Here is a 6,000-nt window from a genome sequence, read left to right on the forward strand (position 1 = left end):
ATTCAGCTAAAAACTCTATGGTGACCATAGAGTTTTTTTGCAGAACACTAAAGCGTCCCCTACATGATGATGTCATTTCCAGAAGACCCTGGACAGCAGCCAGGAGCCCCCGACTGGCAGACAGTAGGCACCTGGGAACCCTAGTTGGTAACCCTAACTAACTTTGCAGCTGGTGATGCCAGGGGGAGGCGCCAAGTCTCAGCCTCAGGAACTTCATATGCACAAAAGAGCTCATTCATTTCCCTCTCCCTATACCCAACTCACATACTAGTACCCCTTAGGAAAGGGGAGCAGACCATTTCATACACACTTCCTCCTGCCTTTCTCCACCATTCTCAATTACTACACCCTTCTCCAGCAAAGTTGACGACATTGCCCACACCGGGCTGGACTGTCCACTGAATCTGAGAGAGGAAAGGCTGGAAATGCGGGTTGGAGGACTGAAGCACTTCCTCATTTGCTATTGTCCAAGCCGGCTCCTTCTGAGAGAGGCACGCAGGCTTGGGGAAAGGAGCGCCGTGCCCATGGCAACAGGTACTTCCAGCCTCCTCTTTTCAAAGGCGTTCAGATTAGGAAATGTCTTCTTTGTGTGCCCACTGTGCCCCATCTCATTACCAGTCACCTACGCCTGGGAGCAGACAAGGGAAGAAAAAGCCCGCTTGGTTTAATGGGAAATCTACTACGGGCAATGCTCAGCTGCATGTTGCCACAGTGGATTGCTGTCAGCATTTTAACAGACAATGTCCAAATATGGACCCCCCCACCCCCACTTCTATACTGCCCGTAGCTGAAGCTCTCTGGGCAGTTTACAACAAGTGTAAAAACAATAAAATACAACAGATAAAACATTAAGAATTAAAAGTTAATTTAAGATTACATTAAAAAAAATTAAAAGCAATAGACCGGATCCAGAAAGACCTAACCCAAAGTGAAAGAAAAGTACCTGGCTAATGGTATTGGGCCCCTGCCATGACCAGGGAGGTCTTTAAAGGCCTCCAAAAAGAGGACTGTCTTAACCTGGTGCTGAAAAGATGGCACATTTGGCGTCAGGTGGGCTGCAGCAGGACGGCCCACCACCGAGAAGGCCCTCCCCCTAGTTGCCCCCCTCCAAGCCTCTCGAGGGGTTGGCACCCGGAGGGAACGTGTCCTTGGGAGAGTGGCAATGCCTAGCTGCCTTCCCGTGGTGCTAACTGGGGAAGGGCGGAGTGGAAAGTGTTGGAGGGAAGAGTTCTTGTCCGCTGAGCCACAGTGTGGTGTCCATGGGTGCTGTAGCATCCACCAATAGGTTTCCTGGAGCTCATTTGCTCCTTTGACAAAAGCATTTCTTCACAAAAGCAATGAGCCAGTCCTCGCTTCCTTCCACTTCAATGGCGCAGGTGGTGCTTCAGGATAACCCAAGAGGCATTATCTTTGTGTCTGCAGAGGGGGCGCCTCTTCAGAAACAGATCCCTCCATTGTAAGAGGATGACTGGTTTGAAATGCCCAAGGACCTCACAGCAGCCATTTTGTGGTGGTGCCCGCTAGCCATCCTCACAATTCCAAACGTGCCCACAGGCTTAACCAGATTGGAGGCCTAGCCCACGTTTCAGGATAGGTTGAAGAACCCTTCCCAGTTGGGAGGAAAAGAGGTTTAGCACACTCTGGGAAAGGGATGCACAAGGCAAGAACTGGGAATAGAGAGTAATTGAGTGAAGTCTGCATCCAACCCAACCTCTGACAGGAATGCAAAAAAGAATGCCAAGGGTAGAACCAGTGATTTGGGGAACTCAGCTTGCCTCATGTTTTTTATTCTCTCCTTGGGTTCTGTAACACTTGCGCTATTGTTCTGAAACCATTTTCCTGTGCATCTGTGCTCCTCATTACTAGAGTCATATGTTAAATAAATATCCCCCCCCCCTTTTAAAGATAGGGAATTAAGATTCCTGCAATGAGTTTCCCAAATGTTAGGCAGCTGTATTGCTCCATAGCAAAACCCCAAACTAAAAGCTATGTAATACCTTCTGCTAAGACTGACCAAAATAGCATAACACACTGTGCAAGCTTTTAGGTTCTCCAGAACTCTGTACTGGGCTGGATGTTAAAAACGAGGAGAGAGGGGGAAAAACCCACATCTTGTGCAAGTGACTGCTATTCTGTACCACTGACTGGTCCTTAGGAGCACCACCATCTGTTGCTATTTCACCCACTGGCATGGTTTTTCATTAATCACACCAAACAAATATCTTTGGACGGAATTGGGTAAGTACTGATACAGTAATTCTGGATGCTGTAATGTTTTCTCAGCCAAGTGCTCTCCTTCAACTGTGGCATGTCCTCCCCAAGACCAGGTTAAGACTAGGACCCATCCTCACGGTGGGTCCTAGAGGTCTAGAATTACAACTGGTCTCCGTACTACGGATTTTGAGTCCAGTGGGGGCCCCTTTAAGACCAGCAAAGGTTTACTCAAGGCATGAGCTTTCGTCTGCAAGGCACGCTTCCTCAGATACCTGCACACGGAAGCTCACGCCTTGAGTAAACCTTTGTGGGTCTTAAAGGGCCCCCCCGCTGGACTCTGAATTGGCTCTACTGCAGCAGACCACCTCCCAGCCATGGCTGGCTCAGGGCAGCTTACATAAAATCAGCATATATTTGCAATAAAACAATTAAAACCATGTTAAGAGACTGGTGAACAATAACACAGTTGGTGCTGGTACTGTTGTTGCGGGGTCGGCGATCCTTCACCTCAGAGGGTGAGCTCTTTGGCATCACATCCGTGCTTCCTCCCCTCCCCAACCCCCCCCCCCGATCTCCAGGAATTCCCTAAACCCAGGCAACCCAGGGTGTATTTATTTTGTTGTTGTTGTTTTGTAGGTTTTCTGGAGAAGCTTTAAGACTAATTTACTCCAAAAGGCATTTCAAAATATTTCATTGGTGTTGCGTTTCTCTGGAGTTTTAAAGTTTGGAGGGACTTGTATTGCTGATTTTTACATTTCAGTTATTATTAGTATTGTTTTTAAGCTGTTGTTGCATTTGGAGCTTTTTCTTATAAGCTGCTCTAGTGATTCATCTTAATGGAAAAGTGATGTATACGTTTTCTAAACTATAACAAGAACTGAGATTTGCTAGCATAAAGGCAGTTCTCTCTGATGTAGGGCGTAAGCCTGTACTTCAGCATCTACCAAAATAATCTTTCCAGGTAAGAGTTTAAGACCCAACAGAGTGTTGGAATTATGTGTGTGTTGCAAGGTCTAATTCAGTCATTATAGGGTTATTCTGTTTACCTTGTGTGCTTTTGTTTAGACTGACCTGGAAGGGAAACCCAGCTCAAAGCCAATGGGAACAAAGCCCGGGAAATCTAAGTCTGTTTACTCACAATCATTGGTTAATATAATCAGGTGATGTCCTTCTAGGGGTCAAGAAGAAGAATCTCCGTTACAGTTGTTGTTGCAAGACACAGTCGGTTTGTTTTGCAGCTGTAGAGATGTAGTCTTAGGTCTTTTATTTTGTGGCTTTTCCTGTGTACCCTGCCCTTAGAAATAAAGACCTTTACACAAAAGGAAATGCCTCCTCTCCAGTGAAGCAAAGATCCATTGCAAACTCTGAATATCTAAGTATTTTTGCCAATTTTTCCAACACAGAGAACATGAGAAAATTCATCATGGAATTGCATGCGCTAGGAAGGCCAGGGAGTCCTATACATAGGGGTGCCAGCCTCCAGGTGGGGCCTGGGGATCCCCCAGAATTACAGCTCATCTCCAGACTACAGAAATCAGTTCCCCCTGGAGAAAACGGATGCTTTGGCGATGGACTCTATGGCCTTGTGTACCCCGCCGAGGTCCCCTGTCCTCCCCAGGCTGGTTCCATCCCCAAATCTCCAGGAGTTTCCCAGCCAGGATCTGGCCACCCCAACCCCCCCACTCCCCACCAGTGGCCAGGGGGTCCTGGCGTCCCTATGCCATGGCAGCTGAGGGACATGTCCGTCACACGAATTCTGCCGCAGGAGGATCAACATGGCCAGGAGACTGGAAACACTGCACTCCAAGTCAAGGGCCACAAAACTAAAATGAGAGCAATCTAGGGGAAGACGGGTCTGACCAAGGGTGGAGTAATCCACAAATTCCATGAGAGTCAGTTTGGTGTCGTGGTTAAGTGTGCGGACTCTAATCTGGGAGAACGGGGTTTGATTCCCCACACCTCCACTTGCATCTGGCTGGATGACCTTGGGCAAGCCATGGTTCTGATAAGAGCTGTCCTTGAAAAAACAGCAGAGTCTGTCAAGAGCTCTCTCAGCCCTACCTACCTCACAGGGGGTGTCTGTTGTGGGGAGGGGAAGGGAAAGGAGTTTGTAAGCCGCTCTGAGACTCCTTCGGGTAGTGAAGGGTGGGGTATGAATCCAATCTCTTCTTCTTCTTAATTTGGGAGAACCGGGTTTGATTCCCCACCCCTCCACTTGCACCTGCTGGATGACCAGTTTCTGTCAGAGCTCTCTCAGCCCCACCTACCTCCCAGGGTGTCTGTTGTGGGGAGGGGGAGGGAAAGGAGTTTGCCAGCCGCTCTGAGACTCCTTCGGGTAGTGAAGGGCCATGGGGTATAAATCCTGTCTCTTCTTCTTCAAGAAGGCTTTGTTGAGTGGCATCAGGCGTAGCTGCCTCCCTTCCAGTCCCACAGATGACTGGGCTGGTGGCTAAGAAACTGGACACTCTGGCAAACATCTTTGAGCAGATGGCAGAAACAGTGGCAAGAAGGGAATCAAATACAGAGCGTGGGGCAATGCTGGGAGCAGGTCAGAGCTGGGATAATTTACAGGGATTGTGCCCGCCTGTTTCAAAACTCCAACTCCAGTGCATTCTGGGACCTGCTCCACACCCACCCTCTCCTCAGCTGTGCCCCTCTGACGGAGGGGAGGCATTTCCCTTCCAGGCCAGGTTAGCAAGGTCTGGCACTGGCCAGGGTGACCAGCTGGGAGCAGAGGCCTCTTTCCCGGCAACAGCCTCAAACCGCTTTTGGACCAGTCCAGGGAGTCAGCCATGTTGGTCAGAAGCAGCAGAACACATTTAGAGTCCGGTGGCACCTTTAAGACCAACAAAGATTCACTGTATCTGAAAAAGTGTGCCTGCCCATGAAAGCCCGTACCTTGAATAAACCTTTGTTGGTCTTAACGGTACCACCTGACTCTAAATGTGTTCTGCTTTTGCACTGGGCACTAAAGAAAGCTGGATGCAAAAGGAGGGCGAATTCTCCGTTCGAATATCCTCTTTCAGAGTTCCACTGGTACACGTTGCCCAAAGGACCCTCTAAGCTGTGGAGTCTTGTGAGCAAAAATCCTACTTTGTGAGCTACTGGCATTATAGTTGTGAGCAAGTGATTTGGCTACTGAATAAATTAGTTAACTCTGGAGCCATCCTTCCTGAGCTAAGACAGAAATCTGTGAGCTGGAAGCTAAAAAACTGTGAGCTGGCTCACACTCACTCAGCTTAGAGGGAACACTGGACCCCACAATCCAACAGTTCCCCTTCCTTCTCCTTCCAACCCTTTATCCTCAGTTCTAACCAGTGGGAAACGTTCAGATTTGCATAGTACAACGAATAGACAAGTGCAAATGAGCAGGGTTGTTCCATCTCGTACCAGGACAGCCTCTTTCAAGATCTGTCAATAAACGCAAGCTTACCAAGACGTCTCAGAGAGACCGACAAGAGGGATCCCCTGCCTCTGTGGGGGGCAAGCAGAGACAGACATGAGCATCTCAGTCCAAAACTCACCATACTGGGATGCCCGGCTTCTCCACAGCACAGGGCGATGCCCGTCTCGTGGGACTCGCAGCCAAAGACACAGGCCGGGGCCTCCAGTCACCCCATCCCTCAGAGACCAGACCCTGAGTGGAGGAATTCAGTCTCATTCATTCCCGAGGACGTCCGTCCGTCTCCTTCTTTCCAGTTGTCTTTCGCCAAGGGCCTCCTTTTCGGGCCGGGGCTCTCAGCGCTCGAGAGACTCCCGCCGAGCAGGGGGAAAGTGTCCTCAGCC

General features: G+C 49.3%; 1 protein-coding gene across 1 annotated transcript in view; it reads right to left on the reverse strand.

Moving 5' to 3' along the window:
* The window catches only part of KIAA1614 (KIAA1614 ortholog), a 51,987-nt gene extending 46,213 nt beyond the window's left edge, over positions 1-5,774 (reverse strand). Inside the window, exon 1 of the mRNA XM_015417297.1 lies at positions 5,739-5,774. The gene's annotated coding sequence lies outside the window, so the exon portion shown is untranslated. The remainder of the gene's footprint in view (positions 1-5,738) is intronic.
* Positions 5,775-6,000: the final 226 nt, after the last annotated feature.

This window comes from Gekko japonicus, unplaced genomic scaffold (assembly GCF_001447785.1).
Source record: "Gekko japonicus isolate JY-2015 unplaced genomic scaffold, Gekko_japonicus_V1.1 scaffold1876, whole genome shotgun sequence".
NCBI classification, from domain to species: domain Eukaryota; kingdom Metazoa; phylum Chordata; class Lepidosauria; order Squamata; family Gekkonidae; genus Gekko; species Gekko japonicus.